A 12,598-nucleotide genomic window follows, 5' to 3' on the forward strand; every position below is an offset into this window, starting at 1 on the left:
ACTTGTCTGTTCATGGACATTTGGGCTGTTTTCAATTCTTGGCAATTGTAAATAATGCTGCTATAAACATTGGTGTGCAAATGTCCATTTGTGTCCTTGCCCTCATGTCCTCTGAGTAGATACCTAGCAATGGTATTGCTGGATCATATGGCAATTCTATACTTAGCTTCCTGAGGAACCACCAAACTGCCTTCTACAGCATTTGTACCATTTTACATTCCCACCAACAGTGGATCACTGTGCTTCTTTCCTCACATCCTCTCCAGGACTTGTCGTTTTCTGTTTTATTGTCTCCCATTGTGTAGGCTGTCTTTTTGCTTTCTTGACAAAGTTACTTGAGGCGCAAAAGTGTATCATTTTGAGGAGCTCCCATGTATTTCTTTCTTTCTTCAGTGCTCGTGCTTTGGGTGTAAGATCTAGGAAACCGCCTCCTATTATAAGATTTATAAGATATTTCCCTGCATTTTCTTCTGAAAGTTTTATGATCTTAGATCTAATGCTTAGGTCTTTGATCCATTTTGAGTTAATTTTTGTATAGGGTGTGAGATATGGATACTTTTTCATTCTTTTGCATGTGGATATCCAGTTCTCTAGGCACCATTTATTGAAGAGACTGTTTTATCCCAGGTGAGTTGGCTTGACTGCCTTATCTAAGATCAATTGTCCATAGATGAGAGGGTCTATATCTGAACACTCTATTTAATTGTATTGGTCAGTATCTCTATCTTTATGCCAGTACCATGCTGTTTTGACCACTGTAGCTTCATAATATGCCCTAAAGTCAAGTAGTGTGAGACCTCTGACTTCATTTTTCTTTCTCAGGATATGTTTAGCTATTTGGGGCACCCTGACCCTCCAGATGAATTTGGTTATTGGTTTTTCTATTTCTGAAAAAGTAAGTTTTGGGGATTTTAATTGATATTGCATTGAATCTATAAATCTTAACTATATTTAGTCTTCCAATACATGAACACAATATGTCCTTCCATTTCTTTAGGTCTTCTGTGATTTCTTTTAGCAATTTCTTGTAGTTTTCTTTGTATAGGTCTTTTGTATCCTTAGTTAAATTTATTCCTAAATATTTTATTCTTTTGGTTGCAATTGTAAATGGCATTTTTTTCTTGATTTCCACCTCAGATTGTTCATTATTAGAGTATAGAAACACTACAGATTTATGAGTGTTGATCTTGTAACCTGCCACTTTGCTGTACTCATGTTATTAGCTGTAGTAGTTTTGCTGTGGATTTTGGGGGGGTTCATATGGTATCAGTTCATCTGCAAACAGTGAGAGTTTTACCTCTTCCTTTCCAATTTTGATGCCTTGTATTTCTTCTTCTTGTCTAATTGCTTTGGCTAGAACTTCCAACACAATGCTGAATAACAATGGTGATAGTGGACATCCTTGTCTTTTTCCTGATCTTAGGGAGAAAGTTTTCAGTTTTTCCCCATTGAGGATGATTTTAGCTGTGGATTTTTCATATATTCCTTTATCATGTTGAGGAAGTTCCCTTCTATTCCTACCCTATGAAGTGTTTTCATCAAGAAAGGATGTTGAATTTTGTCAAATGCCTTTCCTGCATTAATCGAGATTATGTGGTTTTTCTGCTTTAATTTGTTGATATGGTATACTACATTAATTGCTTTTCTTATATTGAGCCATTCTTGCATACCTGGGATGAATCCTGCTTGGTCATGGTGTATAATTCTTTTAATGTGCTGCTGGATTCGATTTGCAAGGATTTTATTGAGGATTTTCGCATCTATATTCATTAGGGAGATTGGTCTGTAATGTACTTTTCTTGTAGTAACTTTGTCTGGCTTTGCTATAAGGGTCACGTTGGCTTCATAGAATGAGTTGGGTAGCCTTCCCTCCTCCAGTTTTTTTTAAGAGTTTGAGCAGAATTAATCCTAATTCCTACTTGAATGGTTGGTAGAATTCACATGTGAAACCATTTGGTCCTGGACTTTTCTTTTTGGGGAGCTTCTTAATGACTAATTCACTTTCTTTACTTGTGATCGGTTTATTGAGGTCGTCTATTTCTTCTTCAGTCAATGTTGGTTGTTCATGCCTTTCTAGGAAGCTGTCCATTTCATCTACATTGTCTAGTTTATTAGCATAAAGTTGTACATAGTATCATCTCATTATCTCCTTTATTTCTGTGGGGTCAGTGGTTATGTCTCCTCTTCCATTTCTGATTTTATTTATTTGCATCCTCTCACTTCTTTTCTTCAACTTTGTTAAGGGTCCATCAATCTTATTGATTTTCTCATAGAACCAACTTCTGGTTTTGGTGATTTTTTTGATTGTTTTCTTGTTCTCAATGTCACTTATTTCTGCTCTAATCTTTGTTATTTCTTTCCTTTTGCTTGCTTTAGGGTTAGTTTGCTGTTCTTTCTCTAGTTCTTCCCAGTGAACAGTTACTTCCTCGATTTTTGCTCTTTCTTCTTTTTTGATGTAGACATTTGGGGCAATAAATTTCCCTCTTAGCACTGCCTTTGCTGCATCCCATAAGTTTTGATATGTTGTGTTTTTCTTTTCATTTGCCTCAAGATATTTACTTATCTCACTTGTAACTTCTTCCTTGACCCACTTGTTGTTTAAGAGTGTGTTGTTAAGCCTACATATATTTGTGAATTTTCTGGCCCTCTGCCTTTTATTGATTTCCAACTTCATTCCTTTATGATCTGAGAAAGTGTTTTGTATGATTTCAATCTTTTTAGATTTATTGAGACTTGTTTCGTGACACAGCATTTGGTCTATCCTTGAGAATGATCCATGAGCACTTGAGAAAAAAGTTGCATCCTGCTGTTGTGGGGTGTAATGTTCTATAAATGTCTGTGAAGTCTAGTTCGTTTATTGCATTATTCAAATTCTCTGTTTCTTTATTGGCCCTCTGTGTAGATGTTCTGTCCATTGATGAGAGCAGAGAATTGAAGTCTCTAGCTATTATGGTAGATGTGTCTACTTCTCTTTTCAGTGTTTGCCTCATGTATTTTGAAGCACTTTAGCTTGATGTATAAATATTTATGATTGTTACATCTTCTTGTTGAATCATTCCTTTTATTAATACATAGTGTCTTCTATGTCTCTTTTAATTGTTTTACATTTGAAGTCTAATTTGTTGGATATTAGTATAGCTACTCCTGTTCTTTTCTGATTGTTGTTTGAATAAAATATCATTTCCCAACCTCTCATTTTCAACCTATGTTTATCCTTGGGTCTAAAATGTGTCTCCTGTAGACAGCATACAGATGGGTCCTGTTTTTTAATCCATTCTGCCAATCTATGTCTTTTGATTGGGGAGTTTAACACATCAACATTTAGTGTTATTACTGTAAGGGAAGTACTTTCTTCCAGAATTTTGCCTTTTGGATTTTATATGTCAAATCATAATTTTTCTTCTTTTTAACCTGTACTACTAGTATTCATTTCTACACTCTTCTCCACACCTCTCTCTCCTATCTTTTCCTAGCTGTCTCTAGTCCTCCCTTTAACATTTCTTGCAGAGCCAGGCCCTTTTCACAAATTCTCTCAGTGATTTTTTGTCTGAAAATGTTTTAATTTCCCCCTCATTTTTGAAGGACAATTTTTCTGGATATAGAATTCTCGGTTGACAGCCTTTCTCTTCTAGTATCTTAAATATATCATACCACTGTCTTCTCACCTCCATGGTTTCTGCTGATAAATCTATGCATAGTCTTATTGGGCTCCCTTGTATGTGATGGATTGCTTTTCTCTTGCTGCTTTCAAAATTCTCTCTTTCTCTTATATATCTGACATTCTGATTAGTAAGTATTTTGGAGTGTGTCCATTTGGATCTATCCTGTCTGGGGTATGCTGCGCTTCTTGGATCTGTAATTTTAAGTCTTTCATAAGAGTTGGGAAATTTTCAGTGATAATTTCCTCCATTAGTTTTTCTCCTCCTTTTCCCTTCTCTTCTCCTTCTGGGACACCCCCAACACATATATTCATGCACTTCATGTTGTCATTCAATTCCCTGAGTCCCTGCTCATATTTTTACCATTCTTTTCCCTATATTTTCTTTTGCTTGTTGAATTTCAGATGTTCCATCCTCCAGTTCACTAATCCTATCTTCTATATCTTGAAATCTAACATTGTAGGTTTCCATTGTTTTTGTTTTTGCTTTTGTCTCTTCCACCATGCCTTTCATTCCCTAAGTTCTGTGATTTGTTTTTTCAGACTTTCAGTTTCTTCTTTTTGTTTGTCCCTTGCCTTTTTTATGTCCTCCCTCAATTCATTGATTTGATTTTTGATGAGGTTTTCCATGTTTGTTCGAACATTCTGAATTAATTATTTCAGCTCCTGTATCTCATTTGAATTGTTGGTTTGTTCCTTTGACTGGGCCATATCTTCAATTTCCCTAGTATGATTTATTATTTTTTGCTGGCGTCTAGGCATTTAATTTCCTTAATTAGTTTATTCTGGAGGTTGTTTTCACTTTTTTTTACCCAGGATTTTCTTGCTGGATGATTTTGTTGTCTATCTGTTCTTTGACATTCAGTTCACCTTATTCTAGCTCTCTAGCCTAGGTTTTGTTTAACAGAACAGAATTTTTCCGTTCTTCTTTTCTTGTTCCTTTTTTTCACTCTTAGGAGGGTCTACTTAGGTATTATAGCCCCAAGGCAGATTTTCCAAGACCAAACTGGCCTCCTCTCAGAAGGAAAGAGTCACCTGCATCAGTTTTACCTGAGGGTGAGACCCAGCAGTTTGAAAGCCTTTCCTATGAAGCCTCTGGACTCTGTGTGTTTTTCCTATCCTGCCCAGTATGTGGCACTTGTCTGCCTGTGGGTCCCCCAAGCATAAGGTGGTGTGGTACTTTTAACTTCATCAGACTCTCCCTGCTGGGGGTGTAGTTAAGACAGAGGAGAGGTTGTAGGCTGGCTTTAAAAAAAAGCCTTCAGTTTTCCAGACCCTGGGGTCTGAATTCCTTGAGGGAGGGATTCCACCTGAGCTGGGCCCCACCCCTCTCCTGGGGAAGGTGCAACCTCCAGACAAGCTCTCAGCAAGCTTAATTCCACACTTGCCTGGGGCAGTTGGAGCCTGAGAAGCCTTTCAGGTATATCCAAAGAGCAGTCAAGCCATAGAAACACAGCCAAAAAAAGAAGAAAAAAAAAATCTTGTTCAGAGCAGGTCCCCCATTCCTCCGGTTTGCCAATCAAGAACTCAAGTTGGTACATTGCTCTATGTATCTCCAGGTCCTATGTGCCCCCTCCTTTCCTTCAGGGCCCAGACCCTTTCAAGTATTTTGTGCTGTCCAATCCAAGAAAACCTCTGTTGTTTTTTTTTCTTTTTCTGTCAGCCCTGCTCCCTCTGTGCCAGGGCAAAACCCAGCAACCTCAGCTTTTACTCGACGTTCAGCTGAGCTGGGGGCCTATTTTTAGTAGTCAGAATTTGTTAATTAATTCCACAAATTGGAGCTTGGTAGAACTCAGTCCCTGCTGCTAGTAAAGTTCTTTCTTTCCCCCTCCGGGAAGAAGCCTGTGGGGGAGGGGCACTGGCCTTGGCAGCTTGGGGGACTCATGATTCTGGGGGGTGATCACAGCTGGTCCAGCTTGTCCAGACTGGTGTACCCTGTGTGTCTGGTCACTGATGTGGCACCAGCAGTTGTTCTGTATGGCTCTTGCCATTTACTAGCTGCTCTGGAGGATGAACTAAATCCCACACCTCACTATCGCCATCTTGACTCCTCTAAATGGTTCTATATTAACAATAGGAGATTTCAACACACCACTTTCAATAATGAATAGAACATTTAGACAGAAGATCAATAAGGAAGTAGATCAATAAGAAGATCATTCAGGAAGATCAATACCTGAATGATACTGTAGAACAAACTTAACAGACATATATAGAACACTTCACCTAATAATAGGAAAATAAGCATTCTTCTCTAGTGCACCAAAATAGATCATATGCTAGGTCACAAAACAACTCTAAATAAATTTTCAAAATATTGAATCAAGGTGCAAGAGTAGTTCAGTGGTAGAATTCTCACCTGCCATGCAGGAGACCTGGGTTCGATTCCCAGCCCATGCATTTCCCAAGCAAGCAAAAAAACAAACAAAGAAACAACCAACCAAAAATTCAACAAATAGTGCTGCAATAAGGGGATACTCATATAAAAAGAATGAAATGTGTCCCCTGCCATACAGCATAAATATATATATATATATATATATATATATCATATGATATTTTATATCATACAATGTATCTTCTCCAACCAGAATGGAAGGAAGCTAGAAACCAATAACTGAGGGAGAAATGGAAAAGTAACAAATATGTGAAAATTAAACAGCACACTATTAAACAACCAATGAATCAAAGAAGAAATCTCAAGGGAAATGAGAAAATATCTCGAGGCAAATGAAAACAAAACATAACATACCAAAACTTATGGGATGCAGCAAAGGCAGTGCTAAAAGGGAAATTTTTAGCTCTAAATGCTTATATTAAACGAGAAGAAAGATGTCAAATCAGGAACCTAACTTCACACCTGGAAGAACTAGAAGACAGAAGAGTAAACTAAACCCAAAGCAAGCAGACAGAAGGAAATAACAAAGATTAGAAGGGAGATAGATTAAATCATGAAAAAACAAATGTTAGCCCTTGAAAGATCAATAAAATCAATAAAGAGAAAGTAGGAATGAAATAATCTAAGAGTTCAGCAATGAAATACTATGCAAAGGTATATTAATCAACAGTAACAAAAGATTGCTATTTGGTGTGGCAAAAGGTACAAAAAACTGCACAGAATGCTATCATTTGTTTAAAAAAAGCAAAAAAAAAAGAATATATACTTATGTACTTCTGTGTGTATGAAGTGTCTTGAAGTGTACATTTTAGATTGGGTCACAGGGGAGAAGAAGAGAACTGCAAATTTATCACCTAGTTACAATTAAGTGCAAATTATAAAACAAAGAAGGAGGATGTAGGGTCAAGTCACATTTCCAGGTGAGAGAAAGTACAAAAGGAAAAGCAACTAGAATAAGACCTAAGTTCATTTGACTAGACTCTGATTTTTACTTTTTCTGATTCTAAAAATTGAGGCTACTGGGAATAATGACTTTAACTGACTTACCACCCCGCACAGGTTTTAACAATGGGTTTGAAAACTGGGGTTCTAGCCTTGAATTGCCCCTGGTAACACAATGAAAGGTAAAGTGTTCCCTCTTCATTCTTCCTTATAATTGTTCCCTGACTGACTCCTCCGGGACCAAGTCTTTTCTAAGTGTTCAGAACTTAACCAAACAGGGAAAACGTGATGAGGACAGACACAAAAAAGAGAAATATTGTATGATTTCACTTGCATGAAATAACCAGAATAATCAAATCCATGGAGACAGAAATTAGATTAGAGATCTCAGGGATAGGGAGAGATAATGGGGAGTTGATGCTAAATGAGAACAGGGTTTCTGTCCAGACTGAAGGAAGGGTTTTGGTAATGGATGGTGGTGATGGTGGCATGGCATTGTGAATGTGGTTGATGCCACTGAATTGTATGCATGAAAGGGTTAAAGTGGGAAATTTTATGTTGTATATATGTTATCACAATAATAAAAATAAAGTAGTTCAAAAAAAAAAACTGGTAGGGTAGCTTATACAGTTTGCTTTTTGTATCTGTGTGTCCAATCCACTGGGTAGATCACCTTTGGAAGTTTCCCTTCCCTCAAAAGCCAGAATTCTGGACTTCCTCCCTTCCCTTGGGAGATGTGTTATCAAGGATCATGTATTAGCTGTGTTCTAGGCAAACACAGAACTCAGAGAATGCCTCCCAAAGCAAATACAGGGTGACTGGTTTGGGGGCCTGTCATGATTTGGTTCATGTGTCAACTTGGCCAGGTGGTGGTGCCCAGTTGTCTGGTTGGGCGAGCACTGGCCTGCCTGTTGCTATGAGGACATTGCATGGAATTAAATCATGACCACGTTGGTGGCATCCATAGCTGATTGCATTTGCTTCATTTGTCTATATAATATTCCATTGTATGGAGATAGCACATTTTGTTCATCTATTCATCTGTCAATGTGTGCTTGGTTTGTTTCCACCTTTTGACTACTGTGGATAATGCTGCTATGAACATCAGTATGCAAAAATCTCTTTGAGCTCCTGTTTCCAATTCTTCTAAATATATACCTAGAAGTGGAATTGTTGCTTCATATGATAATTATATGTTTAACTTTCTAAGGAACCATCATACTGTTTTCCACAGTGACTGTACCATTTAACATTTCTACCAGCAATGCATAAGAATTCCTCCATCTCTGAATCCTTACCAACACTTATTTTCTGGGTTTTTAACAATAGCCATCTTAGTGGATGTGAAGTGATATCTCATTATGGTTTTTATTTGCATTTCCCTAATAACTAAATATGGTGAGCATCATTTCATGTGCCTAGTGATCATTTCTGTGCCCTTTTTTGTTTGTTTGTTTGTTTGTTTGTTGTTTTTTGCATGGGCAGGCACCAGGAATTGAAGCCAGGTCTCTGGCATGGCAGGTGAGAACTCTGCCCCCCATCACCCACCCTTGTCCATTTTTAAATTGAGTTATTTGTCTTTTGTTGTTGACTTGTAGGATTTCTTTTTATATTCTGGATATTAAACCTTTATCAGATATGTGATTTCCAAATATTTTCACTCATTTTATCTTGACAATGTCCTTCGATACACAAAAGTTTTTAATTTTGATGAAGTCTAATTTATCTGTTTCTTCTTTTGCTGCTCATGATTTTGGTGTAAAGCCTAAGAATGCATTGCATAATATGAGGTCTTAAAGATTTTCCATGTTTTTTTCTAAGAGTTTTATGGAATTATCTTTTATATTTGGACCGTTGATCCATTTTGAGTTAAGTTTTGTATATGGTATGAGGTAGAGGTCCACTTTCATTCTTTTGCATGTGTATATGCAGTTTTCCCAGCACCACGTGTTGAAGAGACTATTTTTTCCCTATTGAGTGCACTTGGCACCTTTGTAGAAAATCAACTGGTCGGAGATATGTGGATTTAATTCTGAACTATCAGTGCTATTCCACTGGTCTGTTTTTTCTTATGTCAGGATCATACTGTTTTTATTTAATGCAATTTTATTGAGATATATTATATATTCATCAATCATATAATCATCCAAAGTGTACAATCGGTGGTTCACAGCATCATCATATAGTTGTGCATTCATCACAATCAATTTTTAAACATTTCCCTTATTGAAAAAAAAAGAATAAAACTAAAAATAAAAATAAAAAAGAACACCCAAAGCATCCCATACCCCCAATCTCTCCTAGTATTTATTTATTTATTTTGTCTTTTTATTTTTTCACCCATCTGTCCACATACAGGATAAGGGGAGTGTCAGTCACAAGGTTTTCACAATCTCATTGCCGCATCTTAAAAGCTCTATAGTAAGTCATTCCTCTTCAAGAATCAAGGCTATTGGATTACAAGTCAACAGTTTGAGGTATTTCCCTCTAGCTTCTCCAATACACCAAAAACTGAAAAGGGATGTCTATATACTGTGTAAAAATAACTTCCAGAATGAGTTCTCAACTCTATTTTAAATCTGTCAGCCACTGAAACTTTATTTTGTTTCATTTATCTTCCCCCTTTTGGTCAAGAAATCTTTCTCAATTCCACGATCCCAGGGCCAGGCTCATTCCTGGGAGTCATGACCCATGTAGGGGGAGGGCAATGAAGTTCACCTGCAGGCTTATAGAAAGAAGCCACATCTGAGCAATAAGAGGTTCTCTGGGAGAGACTCTAGGGCATAATCATAAGTAGGCTTAGTTTTTTCTTTACAGGAATAAGTCTTATAAAGGCAAGCCCCAAAGATCAAGGGCCTGACCCATCAAATTGGCAGTCCCCAGTGCTGACAAGAATATCAGGTCTTCTCCAGATGAGGAATTTTAGTATTTCCACCCTTTTCCCAGTCCCTCCAGGGGACTTTGCAACTACTTTTTAATCTTCTGCCAAGATTATTGGGGAATCACACTAACTTGTACAAACTAACAAGATCTCACTCCCTGTTCAAAGTTCCATATAGTTATGGTGTTCAAATTAGCTGGCCATGCAAGTTAAATTAGATAGTGTGCTACTGAATATATAAATTTTGCACCAAATAAACATCTCTTCCTGTGGTCTCACACAGAAGTTGAAGTTTTAAAATACAGTCAATGTCAACCTTTACCCTTTAGTCTGATTTAGCATAATCCTACCCAGATAAGTTTCGCTCACATCTCTAAATGAAGTCTGATCTCTTTTTCAGTGCTTTTAACAGTTGCTGTATGGGGTAATACTGGCTTTCATAGTTGCAGAACTCTAGCTCTTAGTCTCAGGTGTCACACAGATACCCGAAGTTCCAGGGAATGACCAGGTTAAGTTCCAGGGAATGACCAGGTTATACACAAAGAGCTCAGCATCTCAGGATTTAGAAATAACAGTTACAGCTCTGGAACAGATGTGACTGCTATAATAGCTTGCAACCTAGTAACCTTTACAATAGGCCTTCACCTGATAACTTATAGTCTCAAATTCTCAGAATTATCACATTATAGTTAGTTCAAATTATTCAGGCATTATTGTAATTCATAACATATTATTGAGACGTTATAATATTTGTCTTTTCATTGCTGGCTTATTTCACTCAACATACTGTTCTCAAGTTTTATTCACTTAGTTGCATATCTCGCAACTTCATTCCTTTTGGCAGCCACTCAATAGTTCATTGTATATATACAACACAGTGCCCCTGTCAATTCTTCAATCAATGTACCCTTAGGCCACCTCCATCCATTGCATATCAAGAACATTGCCACCATCAACACCACTGTGCAAATGTCCATTCATATTCCCACTCTCAGTTCCTCCAAATTTATACTTACCTTGGGGTTGCAGGATCATATAGCAATCCCACCCCTAGCCTCCTGTGGAGCCACCACAGTGCCCTCCAGAGGGCCTGTGCCTCTCAGATTCCCTACTAACTGTGAATAGAACATCTCTTTCTCTCCACATAATAGCTACATCTCTCTCTCCACATAGGACCACACTGTTCTGAAATGGTAGTCTGGTAGTAAGTTTTGAAACTGAGAGATGTGAGTCCCTCCAACTTTGTTGTTTTTTTCAAGATGGTTTATGGTATTTGGGGCCCTTTGCCATTCCATACGAATTTGATTTTTGGTGTCTTCATTTCTGGAAAAAAAAAAAAAAACTGCTGGAGGGCAGGCCACGGTGGCTCAGCAGGCAGAGTTCTCTCCTGCATGACGGAGATCCAGGTTCGATTCCCAGTGCCTCCCCACACAGGAAAAAAAAAAAGAAAAAAAGACTACTGGAATTTTTGTCAGTATTGCATTGATTTGGGTAGTATTGACATCTTAACAATGTTAAGTCTTCCAATTAATGAACACTGGATGTCTTTCCATTTATGTCTATGTTCTTTAATTTATTTCTGTATTATTTTGTAGTTTTCAGTGTACAAGTCTTTTACATCCTTCATTAAATTTATTCCTAGATACTTTATGTGCATACATTTTTGACATATGTCTTTCATGAAAGATCATTTAACATAAACATCTTGCATTAATAAATTCTTCATTTATTTATCATTTTAGGGACAATGTAATATTTCACTAAAATGTACTCACCAATTATACTCGAACTAAATTTTTCTATGACTTGGGATTATACATAATGGTCATTTATATAATAACGTTTTATTGATTTATTTTATTTTTAAACGTTTATTATTCTCATGCTCTATGCTGAAGGCTGTTGAAAAATTCAAGGATGAATCAGACCTGGTTCCTGCTCCCAAGAAATACAGTGCATCATGTATTACAAACATGCATATATTTTTTAAATAAGCAACTAGAGAACAAGCTAGAAAATATGAAATTTCTTGAAAGACGTGGAGTTTAAGGGCTATTGGAACTCAGGAAAAGAGCTATTTATTATCCTTTGGTTTTCTCCTTGTTATTTGGCAGACATGGGGGAACCAATGGGTTATACAACTGACAAATCTGAATGGGTTGCCTTGAAAAAAACTAATGTGCGGCCTTATGTACCCATGGAGGACCCATTCCCAAACCAGCCTTTCTAGACAGTAGAAAATGGAAGGAGACCTGGATAAGAGAAAATATAGGAGATTTGCAGTCTCAGAACTTCTTTGGTTCTAGCCATAAGATCTTGGGTAAAGTACTTGTTTTAGCTTGCAAGCTGCCAGAATGCAATATACCCAAAGCGGAATGGCTTTTTAAAGGGGAATTTATCAAGTTGCAAGTTTACAGCTCTAAGGCCATAAAAATGTCCAAATTAAGGCATCCAGAGAAAGACACCTTAACTCCAAAGAAAGGGCCGATGAAACTTGGGGTTCCTCTCTCAGGTGGGAGGGTACATGGCAACATCTGCTAGCTTTCTCTTCTGATTTCATAAGGTTTCCCCAGGGGCATTTTCCTTCTGCATCTCCAAAGGTCTCTGGCTAAGTGGATCTGTCAGCACTTTCCAAAATGGTTCCCTCTTAAAGGACCCCACTAAGCAACCCCACCTTGAATGGGTGGAAATATATCTCCATGGCAACCATCTATTACCT

This window comes from Tamandua tetradactyla, chromosome 13 (genome assembly GCF_023851605.1).
Source record: "Tamandua tetradactyla isolate mTamTet1 chromosome 13, mTamTet1.pri, whole genome shotgun sequence".
Taxonomy (NCBI): Eukaryota; Metazoa; Chordata; class Mammalia; order Pilosa; family Myrmecophagidae; genus Tamandua; species Tamandua tetradactyla.